The sequence below is a fragment of the Malus sylvestris genome, chromosome 9 (assembly GCF_916048215.2).
Source record: "Malus sylvestris chromosome 9, drMalSylv7.2, whole genome shotgun sequence".
Taxonomy (NCBI): Eukaryota; Viridiplantae; Streptophyta; class Magnoliopsida; order Rosales; family Rosaceae; genus Malus; species Malus sylvestris.
In genome coordinates this window covers 12998574-13012962 of record NC_062268.1, presented here as the reverse complement: position 1 = coordinate 13012962, position 14389 = coordinate 12998574, and the positions used below count along the sequence as shown (strand labels likewise).

General features: G+C 41.0%; 1 pseudogene; it reads left to right on the top strand.

Moving 5' to 3' along the window:
• Window positions 1-4868: 4868 nt before the first annotated feature.
• Window positions 4869-13950, top strand: LOC126582787 (23 kDa jasmonate-induced protein-like; annotated as a pseudogene).
• Window positions 13951-14389: the final 439 nt, after the last annotated feature.

Below are 14389 nucleotides of genomic sequence, written 5' to 3'. Positions count from 1 at the left end.
TAATGTTGTGATATTGCTTCTTTATGTGGATGACATCATTCTCACTGGTAATGATCCAAGTTTGATACATGATGTGATTGTTGCTTTGACAAAGGAGTTTGATATAAAAGATTTAGGTCCCCTGCATTTCTTTTTGGGCATTCAGGTTCTTTCCCAGGCAGATGGTTTGGTATTATCACAGGCTAAGTATGTTAAGGATCTCCTCATAAAGACTGAAATGCTTGATTCCAAGCCGTGTTCAACCCCTTGTCTGCCTTATAACCGTTTAGTTCTTGATGATGGAAAGCCTTATAACAATCCAGCGCTTTATCGCAGTGTGGTTGGTGCTTTGCAGTATCTGACTTTTACTCGGCCAGATATCGCCTTTGCCGTGCACCAAGTATGCCAGTTCATGCAATCTCCTATGGAATCCCATTTTAGTGCAGTCAAGAGGATACTAAGATATCTCAAAGGTACTGTCTCTTTGGGTATTCGGTATATTCGAGGAGGGTTGGAAGTTAATTCAGACACTGTCAGAGCATTTTCTGATGCTGATTGGGCCGGAGACCCTAATGATCGACGGTCTACTACTGGTTTTGTCGTGTTTTTGGGTTCTAATCCGATTTCCTGGTCCTCTAAGAAGCAACAAACAGTCTCCCGGTCATCAACTGAGGCCGAGTATCGTGCACTTGCTGCTACAGCAGCTGAACTGGATTGGATTAAGCAATTACTGACCTTTGTGCATCTTACTATTCCTACTTCACCAGTTTTGTTTTGTGATAATATGTCAGCAATTGCATTAACGTCAAATCCGGTTCTACATCAACGCACAAAGCACATTGAGGTTGATATTCATTTTGTTCGCGAACGAGTTGCAAAGAAGCAGTTGCTTGTTCAGTTTGTGTCTTCCAGTGAGCAATATGCAGACATACTGACCAAGGGATTATCTGCTCCTCTCTTTCAGACTCATTGTCGCAATCTCAGTTTGGATTCTACCTCTCCTGAGCTTGAGGGGGGATGTTAAGGATAGTAATCCAATGGTAGAATATGAAGACACTTGTCAAAAGATTAGAAAGGTTGTTAGAGAGGTTGTTAGAGTTAGTTAGCAGTTTCATATAGTATATAGTCTTGATATTGTAAGATTGATGTAAAGGAAAAAAAAACATTACAAATGAAAGTATCAACTTCTCTCTCTAAATCTCTATCTCTCTCTTTCTAAATCTCTCTCTCTCTCTTTCTCTTTCTCTCTTTCTCTCGTACTGCATATTCTTCTGCTATTACAATGTAGTTTACACGGGGAAGCCCCTCTGCGTTTCTCGCTTCTCATCTCTCAAATCACTTTTCTCTCTCTTCCAGAAATAGATCCTACTTGCATATTCAGAGTCCCTAATAAACTTGGCAGGGACAATGAAAATGCTTTTGTCCCACAAGTGGTTTCAATCGGGCCGTATCACCACGGAGGAAAAAAAGTTGCAAGCCATGGAACAAATTAAGCTAAGGAATTTGCAACGCCTGCTCAGTCGCAAACTAACTCCAGGCACCAGTTTGGTGAAGTTTGTCAAAGAAGTTAGAAGCAGAGAAAAGTTTCTTCGTAGCTGCTATGACGAAGAGATTGATCATCTGAGTAGCGATCAGTTTGTAAAAATGATGGTGGTCGTTGGTTGCTTTATTATACAACTTATCCGCGAATACCGTCGGGAAGACGAGGATGATGATAATGTTTTCAGTATGCCAAAGATGTGATGAATTGAATTGCAGCTGAGGCACCAATAGTCTCCAGCCATATAAAGTAATGGACACGGTGAAACAAAGTAACTATCTGTGGGATTTTCTCTCACCTTTGTGTCTGTAGGATTTCAAAATCCAATCTTTCACTTCCTTTAGTAATTATTTGTCAAATCCCCTATTGGTTTCTGATATTTTTACTCACTTGGTAATTCACGGCTTCAATAAATCCACCTTTTTTTCTTACCCCTTTGCTTATTGTGGAATCTGGGTTCTGTTTTTTTGGGTTGATTTTTTTATTGATTAATTGGTTTGTTGCAGGTTAAGAGTGGCCGAGCTTCGGAAAATAATGGTAGAACTCCGACTGGTGCGTTATGCTTATTGCTTCTCTCTGTTTCACTTACAATTTTAATAAGCTTCTTATGCTGAATTTACTTTGATTATCCTTTTACGAACTTCAAAATTGAAATTAATCTTCCTTTAAATACTAAATTTTACTAACAGAATTAAATTACATTAATATCAGATTCTAATGTACAGAGTAATCTGATGTGAAAAAGAATATCAATCTGTATAATCATTATAGTGATTTTTAATGTACAAACATAATATCAAATATATGACACTTAATATCTCACCTTTATGTGAATAGTTTTCAATTTTCAAACCATAAGATTACACAGCAATTATATTCTTTGGAAGAATAGCACCTTTGAAGGTATTCAGTGTCATATGTTGTGAGGTATTAACTTTCCATTGATTTTCATGTCGTGAGCATATATTTTTAGTTGGAGTTAGAAATTCCTTTCAGTCAGGTATTTAATTTTCTATTTTCAGACCAGATCATTTGTTCATATTTATTGTATTGTCAATGCAGTGTTTTATGTTTATAAATTTGCATGTCATTTTTTTTGTTTTTTTGTTTTTTGGTTTTTCCAGGAAAAGAAATGCAGAAATGGAAGGTTCTCCCCATCTTAAAATGAAATGAAAACGTGTGATTGAACTTGGAGCAGGGTGTGGAGTAGTTGTGTTAGGTCAGTTCCTTCTGTTTATCACAAATTATGTCAAATTTAATCTACATGGCTTTTTATGCTGTTCGTCCTTATCGATTTTTCTCTCAGGCATGGCATTACCGGAGGTGTGACGTGGTTACGACAGATCAAGTGGGGCGGGTAATATAAACTTTTATCAAAAGTTGATTTGTTATTTTTTTTTGGATGCTTAATTTCATCCGGAAACAAATAATGTTATCATCACCAAGTGGTACAAAGAGTATTTTAAAGTGTTTTTTAACCAATCTATTGTCGAGTTTTCTGGCGGGTTTCTTATTTTATTCTCTGTTGTTTTGCAAGAAACTAGAGCCTTTCCATGCTCGAGAGTTCCACAGGTATGTCACCGCTCTTTTACATATTTTTGCTTTGATTTCCAATACGAGGTTAAGGCCTTTGATTTCTAACAAATTTTAGTTAGGTAATTTGATTTCCCTCAAAAGACATAAATTATGTGTTTTCTTTTATCATTTTGTTATAATATTCAACCCATTTCAATTTAATACCAACCGAATCCTAATTTGTTCAATTTCTTTTCGTCAAGCTATTGAGTGTGGTTGTTTGCCGTTCTCTTCGAGGTGAGATAAAGTTTATATTTGTAGATATATGTATCTTATCTTAACAACAACCATGGGGTTGCTAATGACTTTTTTTTTCTCTAAATTTTTTGTTTTTTTTCAAGTGCTTCTCAAGAATTTAATCCTTTTTGTCACTATTTATATTGCAGAAATTACAAGTTATTTTTTTAAGTTGTTAACTTACTATTTAAACTTCAATTTTCCAGCCCATTACAAAAATTTGCTAGGCTTTTCAGTGTTCCTGGTGCTGTACGTCCATTGACGACCAGGGTGGACTGTGCATCAAAGATATGTATCTTTGTGTGTCCATCTACTTACCCTTTTCGAACTTTATACTTCTCGAGTGAAATGGTAATTTAATACCATTTAATTTCTTAAACTTACCGTTTATCGTTGTAAAAGACGATCTATTTTCTGAGCATTATAATGTCTGCGTTTACACATTATCCAACTTGCTTCCAAGAAATTAAGATAATTAAATGCATGTATAGAATTTTATTTAAGGGGAGAAAGAATTTTGAATTTTAGTCTTTATTTGATTCTTCGTAAATATATGTATAATTCAAGGAAAGAACATGTATGCTTCTTTGGTGGATTTGATTCAAATTGGTGGATTTCAGTAAGAAAGAAACTTTAATCTTTTCTTTCGGTTTTAAGAACTGAAATGGACATACAAGAGTATTTTTCTTTCCAAATATAGAAAGTTTGGAGTGTAGAATGAGATTTTTAAAATGTCATTAGGTTTAGGACTTGAAGATTTCTAATCATTTGACTTAATTTTGTTTTCACTTTTATAAGTTTTTCCTGTAATTTTTTGTAATAAAATGATTGTTTTGTTGCAAAAAGCAGGGCCACTCTGTTTAGGACTTGAAGATTTCTATACTAACCAGGTTTATCTTCAACTTCAGGTATTTTGTTCCATTGATGACTTACAGTCAACTATAACTACACGGTTTGGTTATGATTGTTCAAAGTTTCAAGTCATTGTACCTAAATTGAAACAATTTACTACAACACAACCTTTTTTATATTTTAAACATAATTTTTCATGCATTTTTAATCCCACAGCAACGCGCTGGTAGTACTTTCTAGTATAGGCATAAACATGCTCCAATGGCAACATTATAAACAAATCGGGCCTCACGTCTCTGTTTATAATAAGGTAATCTATGTAGAGGAAAAGAACAAAAATAAAAGATAAAAATAGATGTTAAAGATGAAATAAAATAAAAAATGTGCCTACTTGGTTTGCTTATTCCATTAAAGTGAGACACTCTTGGTACGTAGGAGGAGAAATCTGTATTTTTAGAGAAGGGCCTCACTGCCACAATTGGTACAGAGATAACTTTGAAATACTGTTCACGTGGTAATGTGATTCCGTTCGTGCTGCATGCATCCCTCACGTTTTTTATTTTTATTTTTATTTTTATTTTTAATAATAGTGAAGCCAAAGCTAGCTGCATCATGAGAGCGTGACCCTTTTTTCTTGTTCTTTTCTTAAGGGACATTTCAGACTTTTCCTTTTGGTCGACATCCCTTCTCTGCTCATGGGATTATAAATACGCATTACCTCTGATAGAAATGCTTTAGAGGAAAATCAAGAGAGACAGAGCGACAGAGAGAGAATTAATCAAGTTCAATGTAAAGATGGCGTATAACGTTTTTGGCAACCCCATCACGGATGAAACTTTGAAGGGAATGCCAGAGTATGTCAACAAGCAAATAAGAAAAGTAGACAGGGCACACGTGGCGTTGACTATGAAAAATGCCGCGGAGAAGGACTTCAACGCTCGAACATATGTGGAGAAACTGAAGGAGCAGTATGGTGGCGGAGTCTCCACACTCTGCCTTGTTTACAATGCAACTGGGGACACCATTAGCTATGCTGATAAGAAAGATTGGTATGGGCACATCGGGAAGGCACCATACCCACCACTGATTGCAAATGGTCAGTGGGGTGCGTTTCTGCACGTCAAAACTGCCATAGATTTTTATGGATCCACTGCTGCTGTTGTGTACCGAGGCCTAAATAATGTTGGCGACGAATGCGACTGGATGTTGTCTTGGAGCAACCCATTGGACAGAACTCGCTCGACCAACACGGTGAGTATGTATTAATGACTTTTTTTTATTTTTTATATATTAACGATATTATATTATTTACACTAACAACAACAACAACAACAACAAAGCCTTTTCCCACTAAGTGGGGTCGGCTATATGAATCCTAGAACGCCATTGCGCTCGGTTTTGTGTCATGTCCTCCGTTAGATCCAAGTACTCTAAGTCTTTTCTTAGAGTCTCTTCCAAAGTTTTCCTAGGTCTTCCTCTACCCCTTCGGCCCTGAACCTCTGTCCCGTAGTCACATCTTCGAACCGGAGCGTCAGTCGGCCTTCTTTGCACATGTCCAAATCACCAGAGCCGATTTTCTCTCATCTTTCCTACAATTTCGGCTACTCCTACTTTACCTCGGATATCCTCATTCCCAATCTTATCCTTTCTCGTGTGCCCACACATCCCATGAAGCATCCTCATCTCCGCTACACCCATTTTGTGTACGTGTTGATGCTTCACCACCCAACATTCTCTGCCATACACCATCGCTGGCCTTATTGTCGTCCTATAAAATTTTCCCTTGAGCTTCAGTGGCCTACGACGGTCACACAACACGCCGGATGCACTCTTTCCATCCAGCTCGTATTCTATGGTTGAGATCTCCATCTAATTCTCCGTTCTCTTGCAAGATAGATCCTAGGTAACGAAAACGGTCGCTTTTTGTGATCTTCGCTAGATTGCTCCGGTCATTAGTGTGGATAAGTATATAAATGGATAGAGATAGGAAAGCAAATACAAGATGTACGTGGTTCACCCAGATTGGCTACGTCCACGGAATAGAAGAGTTCTCATTAATTGTGAAGGGTTTACACAAGTACATAGGTTCAAGCTCTCCTTTAGTGAGTACGAGTGAATGATTTAGTACAAATGACATTAGGAAATATTGTGGGAGAATGATCTCGTAATCACGAAACTTCTAAGTATCGGAGTGTGGTGTCGTCTTGACTTGCCTTATCTGTCTCATAGGTAGATGTGGCATCTTCTCTGGAAGTACTCTTCCTCCATCCAGGGGTGGTATCTTTAACTGGTGGAGATGCACAAGGTAATGTATCAATTTCACTTGAAGCTTACTTGTAGTTTCAGGCTTGGTCAAGCGCGATACAAACCATGTAGTAGGAGTCCCCCAAGTCGCCGAGCTAGGGGGTCTGCTGAAAGAGGTGACAGACAAGGTAAGCAATCAGAGCTCCGACTGATTGTTCACCTTCTCCCCATCTTGCAGCAGCATGAAGGATAAAGAGAAGAAAAATGAGAAGAGATGATATGAGATACTTTTGCTTTTGAAGAAGTAACTTTCCACAGGCTTATTCTTGAACTGAGCTGGAGGGTTTTCTGGTTTCCTCCAGAGTATAAGGCCGACTGAAGAATTTGAGGGTCAAAACAAGTCCATCAAATCTAGAGTACGTTCCACCCTGCTGATATGGGATACTTTTGCTTTTGACAGAGTAATGGATGTATCGGCACGTGTGCTGTTACGCTTGTCTCCACATGCTTCCTTGTATCCTTCGCACTTGCCCTATCTGTTCCTCAAGCAGATGCGGAATCTTCCCTGGAAACATAAGATGTTGAAGATGAGTACTCGAGAGCAATGCCAGGTAAGTAATCAGGTAAGGGGTTCCAGGTAGTCAGTTCCTGGCTGGAAGCTTGATTCCAAGTGCTGACTGATTGCTCTCTTTCTCCTTGTCTTGCAGGTAAAAACAAGGCCAAAAGAAAAAACAGGGAAAAAGCATGATATGGGATACTCTTGCTTTTAACCCTGATGATATGAGATATTCTTGCTCTAGTATAGCTTGTTTGCAGAGGTATTATCGGGGGGAAAGAAAGCTGAATATTTCGAAAGGCTTTGTTGGGAGTGCCCTCTCAGATATGATGAAGGGTTGAGCATTTTTGCAGGTCTGCCTGTCCGTTGGGGATGGAGGTCGACATATATAGGAGTCTCCCTAACAACAAGTAGTAATGCTATTCCTTTACCCTGCTTGGTCATAGCACGGTAGTGGGAGCTGCCAGTTTCACATGTTTTAACTCTGTCAGAGCACTTTGAAAAAATGGTCTGTGGTATCTGGCTCTCGAGATTCGGAGAACAATGCCTCTTCGATTTTTGAGAAAGCAATCATGCTGGGGGTCTGACTCTCGAGATTCGGAGAGCAGTGTCTCTTCGATTTTTGAGGAAGTAATCATGTTGGGAGTCTGGCTCTCGAGATTCGGAGGGCGGTGCCTCTTCGATTTTGGAGCAAGCAATCTTGTTGGGAGTGTTGTCTCGAATGTGAGTAAAGGTTGGACATGTTTGCTAGTCTACCTTGCCACGAAGCACAAAGGTTGACACACAGGGACTTTCCAATTATCCAGCAATGGTACTGTTCCTTTACCCTCTCTTCGATTTTGAGAAAGTAGTCATGTTGGGAGTCTGGCTCTCGAGATTCGGAGGACGGTGCCTCTTCGATTTTGGAGCAAGCAATCTTGTTGGGACTGTTTTCTCGAATGTGAGTAAAGGTTGGGCATGTTTGCTAGTCTACCTTGCCACGAAGCACAGAGGTTGACACACAGGGACTTTCCAATTATCCAGCAGTGGTACTGTTCCTTTACCCTTGTGGGTAATAATATGGTAGCTAGACCTTCAAAATTTATGTGTCTAAACTTTGTTAGTGCTGTTTCTTTGCTATTCTTTTACCTTTTTTGGTCAGAGCGATGTAGTGGGAGCTGCAAGCTTCACGTGCTCAACTTTGGCAGAGAACTTTGGCAAAGTGATTTGTGGTACCCATGAGTTATTGTTGCGTGTGGGAAGTGGGTGATTGAACAGTAAGATTCATGTGCTTTCTACTTCACCAGAAGTCTTCGACAGAATGCCCATAATTTCTGCAAAGCTGAGTGTGCGTGTGACAGGTGCTGACAAGGCTAGAAAAGTAGGTGCCTCTTCGATTTCTGAGATCGGCCCTCGTGGTCTCTGAGCAGCCCAGCTTTTGAGAAAGCGAGCGTCTCTTCGATTGATTCGGAGAACGGTGCCTCACCGATTTTTGAGAAAGCAATCATGCTAGGGGTCTGGCTCTCGAGATTCGGGGAGCAGTGTCTCTTCGATTTTTGAGAAAGTAATCATGTTGGGAGAGTGGCTCTCGAGATTCGGAGGGCGGTGCCTCTTCGATTTTGGAGCAAGCAATCTTGTTGGGAGTGTTTTCTCGAATGTGAGTAAAGGTTGGGCATGTTTGCTAGTCTACCTTGCCACGAAGCACAGAGGTTGACACACAGAGACTTTCCAATTATCCAGCAATGGTACTGTTCCTTTACCCTCTCTTCGATTTTTAAGAAAGTAGTCATGTTGGGAGTCTGGCTCTTTAGATTCGGAGGACGGTGCCTCTTCGATTTTGGAGCAAGCAATCTTATTGGGAGTGTTTTCTCGAATGTGAGTAAAGGTTGGGCATGTTTGCTAGTCTACCTTGCCACGAAGCACAGAGGTTGACATACATGGACTTTCCAATTATCCAGCAGTGGTACTGTTCCTTTACCCTTGTGGGTAATAATATGGTAGCTAGACCTTCAAAATTTATGGGTCTAAACTTTGTTAGTGCTGTTTCTTTGCTATTCTTTTACACTTCTTGGTCAGAGCGATGTAGTGGGAGCTGCAAGCTTCACGTGCTCAACTTTGGCAGAGAACTTTGGCAAAGTTATCTGTGGTACCCATGAGCTATTGTTGCGTGTGGGAAGTGGGTGATTGAACAGTAAGATTCATGTGTTTTCTACTTCCCCAAAAGTCTTTGACAGAATGCCCATAATTTCCGCAAAGCTGAGTGTGCGTGTGACAGGTGCTGACAAGGCTGGAAAAGTAGGTGCCTCTTCGATTTCTGAGATCGGCCCTCGTGGTCTCTAGGGAGCCCAGCTTTTGAGAAAGCGAGCGCCTCTTCGATTTCTGAGATCGGCCTTCGTGGTCTTTGAGCAGCCCAACTTTTGAGAAAGCAAACGGCTCTTCGATTTCTGAGATCAACCCTCGTGATCTCTAAGCAGCCCAACTTTTGAGAAAGCAAACGCCTCTTCGATTTCTGAGCAGGCGCCTCTTTGATTTCTGAAGCTCCGTCGAGTGCAGATTTTTATAGGGGCTGGCATTAAGTTCCAAAGCACACTTGAATCTCCACCAGTAGAAGCTTCATTCTTGCACTTCTAAGATCTTGATTTGTCCGACCTCTTCTCTCTTCAACACCTTTGAAAATGTCTGGCCCCTCCGACCGTCGTTTTGACTTGAACCTTGTTGAAGAGGCAGCCCCGCCTTCTCCAGACAACATATGGCGCCCATCCTTCGTCTCCCCAACTGGTCCTCTTACCGTTGGGGATTCCGTGATGAAGAATGATATGACCGCTGCGGTGGTGGCCAGGAACCTTCTCACTCCCAAAGATAACAGACTACTTTCCAAACGGTCTGATGAGTTAGCTGTTAAGGATTCGCTGGCTCTCAGTGTTCAGTGTGCAGGTTCTGTGTCTAATATGGCCCAACGCCTATTTGCTCGAACCCGCCAAGTTGAATCATTGGCGGCTGAAGTGATGAGTCTCAAACAGGAGATTAGAGGGCTCAAGCATGAGAATAAACAGTTGCACCGGCTCGCACATGACTATGCTACAAACATGAAGAGGAAGCTTGACCAGATGAAGGAAACTGATGGTCAGGTTTTACTTGATCATCAGAGATTTGTGGGTTTGTTCCAAAGGCATTTATTGCCTTCGTCTTCTGGGGCTGTACCGCGTAATGAAGCTCCAAATGATCAACCTCTGATGCCTCCTCCTTCTAGGGTTCTGTCCAGTACTGAGGCTCCAAATGATCCCCCTCCGGTGCCTTCTCTTTCTGGGGCTCTACCGACTGCTGAGACTTCTCCTAAGCAACCTTTGTGAAGGCTCCCTCTTGTGTGTTTATTTTGACTCATGTATATGTACATATTTGTAGCTTATCGGGGATATCAATAAATAAGCTTTCCTTCATTTCAACGTATTGTGTTAAATACACCAAAGCCTTCTTCGCTAAGTTCTTTGAATTTTCTTTTGTTGAAGCTTGTATGTTGAAGCTTTCTGAGTGGAGCATGTAGGTTGGGGTAGTGTTCCCTTAATTTCCCGAGTGAGGAAAACTTCTTGGTTGGAGACTTGGAAAATCCAAGTCACTGAGTGGGATCGGCTATATGAATCTTAGAACGCCATTGTGCTCGATCCTGTGTCATGTCCTTCGTTAGATCCAAGTACTCTAAGTCTTTTCTTAGAGTCTCTTCCAAAGTTTTCCTAGGTCTTCCTCTACCCCTTCGGCCCTGAACCTCTGTCCCATAGTCGCATCTTCTAATCGGAGCGTCAGTAGGCCTTCTTTGCACATGTCCAAACCACCGTAACCGATTTTCTCTCATCTTTCCTTCAATTTCGGCTACTCCTACTTTACCCCGGATATCCTCATTCCTAATCTTATCCTTTCTCGTGTGCCCACACATCCAACGAAGCATCCTCATCTCCGCTACACCCATTTTGTGTACGTGTTGATGTTTCACCGCCCAACATTCTGTGCCATACAGCATCGCCGGCCTTATTGACGTCCTATAAAATTTTCCCTTGAGCTTCAGTGGCATACGGCGGTCACACAACACGCCGGATGCACTCTTCCACTTCATCCATCCAGCTTGTATTCTATGGTTGAGATCTCCATCTAATTCTCCGTTCTTTTGCAAGATAGATCCTAGGTAACGAAAACGGTCGCTCTTTGGTATTTCTTGATCTCCGATCCTCACCCCTAACTCGTTTTGGCCTCCATTTGCACTGAACTTGCACTCCATATATTCTGTCTTTGATCGGCTTAGGCGAAGACCTTTAGATTCCAACACTTCTCTCCAAAGGTTAAGCTTTGCATTTACCCCTTCCTGAGTTTCATCTATCAACACTATATCGTCTGCGAAAAGCATACACCAAGGAATATCATCTTGAATATGTCCTGTTAACTCATCCATTACCAACGCAAAAAGGTAAGGACTTAAGGATGAGCCTTGATGTAATCCTACAGTTATGGGAAAGCTTTCGGTTTGTCCTTCATGAGTTCTTACGGCAGTCTTTGCTCCTTCATACATATCCTTTATAGCTTGGATATATGCTACTCGTACTCCTTTCTTCTCTAAAATCCTCCAAAGAATGTCTCTTGGGACCCTATCATACGCTTTTTCCAAATCTATAAAGACCATGTGTAAATCCTTTTTCCCATCTCTATATCTTTCCATCAATCTTCGTAAGAGATAGATTGCCTCCATGGTTGAGCGCCCTGGCATGAACCCGAATTGGTTGTCCGAAACCCGTGTCTCTTGCCTCAATCTATGCTCAATGACTCTCTCCCAGAGCTTCATTGTATGACTCATTAGCTTAATACCCCTATAGTTCATGCAATTTTGTACGTCGCCCTTATTCTTGTAGATAGGCACCAAAGTGCTCGTTCGCCACTCATTTGGCATCTTCTTCGTTTTCAAAATCCTATTGAAAAGGTCAGTGAGCCATGTTATACCTGTCTCTCCCAAAACTTTCCACACTTCGATTGGTATATCGTCTGGGCCTATTGCTTTTCTATGCTTCATCTTCTTCAAAGCTACAACCACTTCTTCCTTCCGGATTCGACGATAAAAGGAGTAGTTTCTACACTCTTCTGAGTTACTCAACTCCCCTAAAGAAGCACTCATTTCATGTCCTTCATTGAAAAGATTATGAAAATAACCTCTCCATCTGTCTTTAACCGCGTTCTCTGTAGCAAGAACCTTTCCATCCTCATCCTTGATGCACCTCACTTGGTTTAGGTCCCTTGTCTTCTTTTCCCTTGCTCTAGCTAGTTTATAGATATCCAACTCTCCTTCTTTGGTATCTAGTCGTTTATACATATCGTCGTAAGCCGCTAACTTAGCTTCTCTGACAGCTTTCTTCGCCTCTTGCTTCGCTTTTCTATACCTTTCACCATTTTCATCGGTCCTCTCCTTGTATAAGGCTTTACAACATTCCTTCTTAGCCTTCACCTTTGTTTGTACCTCCTCATTCCACCACCAAGATTCCTTTTGGTGTGGGGCAAAGCCCTTGGACTCTCCTAATACCTCTTTTGCTACTTTTCGGATACAACTAGCCATGGAATCCCACATTTGGCTAGCTTCCCCCTCTCTATCCCACACATATTGGATGATTACCTTCTCTTTGAAAATGGCTTGTTTTTCTTCTTTTAGATTCCACCATCTAGTTCTTGGGCACTTCCAAGTCTTGTTCTTTTGTCTTACTCTTTTGATATGTACATCCATCACCAACAAGCGATGTTGATTAGCCACGCTCTCTCCTGGTATAACTTTGCAATCCTTACAAGTTATACGATCCCCTTTCCTCATTAGAAGAAAATCTATTTGTGTTTTTGACGACCCACTCTTGTAGGTGATCACATGTTCTTCTCTCTTCTTAAAGAAGGTGTTGGCTAAGAAGAGATCATATGCCATTGCAAAATCCAAGATAGCTTCCCCATCCTCGTTTCTCTCCCCAAAACCATGGCCACCATGAAAACCTCCATAGTTGCCTGTCTCCCTGCCCACGTGTCCATTTAAATCTCCTCCTATAAATAACTTCTCCGTCTGAGCAATTCCTTGCACCAAGTCTCCAAGATCTTCCCAAAATTTCTCCTTCGAACTCGTATCCAACCCTACTTGAGGTGCGTACGCACTAATCACATTGATAAGTTCTTGTCCTATTACAATCTTGATTGCCATGATTCTATCTCCTACCCTCTTGACATCTACAACATCTTGTACCAAGGTCTTGTCCACGATGATGCCAACACCGTTTCTCGTTCTATTTGTGCCCGAATACCAAAGTTTAAACCCTGAGTTTTCTAGATCCTTTGCCTTACTACCAACCCACTTAGTTTCTTGTAGGCACATAATATTTATCCTTCTCCTCACCATAACTTCCACTACTTCCATAGATTTTCCCGTTAAGGTTCCTATATTCCACGTTCCTAAACGCATTTTGCTCTCTTGAACTCTACCCTTCTGTCCTAGCTTCTTCACCCTCCCCCGTCTAATAGGATCAAAGTACTTCTTTTGTGTGTCCCGGGTAAAGTTGATAGGAGCATATGCTCCCAAACAACTTTGAGTGGAGTCGTTCGAAAAGAAGTTTCTATGGCCCCCTTGCTCATTTAACACTGCATCCGGGTGCCGATGGAGATACAGCGACCCTTGCTCACTTATCACTGTGCTCGGGCCACACAGCGCGCCACTTACGGGTGACGCCCTAGCTTTATTAAACACATTTGACATCTCTTGAATACCTGCGATATGCGTGTAAGTGCAGGTCTACACACAGGTTCGAGAGCATGATCACTTTAAATATTTGTGGAGCTTAAACCAGGATTACTTGGCGCGAGGTCAAACGTACGGCAAGGACACATGGAATGGATGCGTGTCAATCATGTCAACTCAACTCACCCAATTGTTGAAGCAATACTCACTTTTAAAAATCCCTGGGATGCATAATAAAATGGTGTCCACCAAATACTATCCCATGTTAATTCTATTACAATAATACGCCTGTGGTTTGAATTTGAATCTTATTATGCATGATACTAAGCTTAATATTGTAATATTTCAGAATAACGGAATGGATTTCGAGTGTGTATATTTACCATTCGTGCATTTACGTATATTTAGACAAGTTTTGATCATTTGGTTAATCTAAAGCAATTTAATCTTATTATGCACAATAAGATTCATGCATTTAATCTTATTTAGAATTCTCATGCATAATAAGATTCAAATTCACATCACATTTAGTTTGAGATTACCTTCGCACCATATCACTCTGCCTCACTGCCATTCTCCCCACCCTTCTCTCTTGCCGTCTTCTCCCCTCTTGTGTAAAGTCACGAAAAACAAGAACTTCACATGGATGCTGTGTGGTTTCTTATGAATTTTTTTTAGGCAACATGTG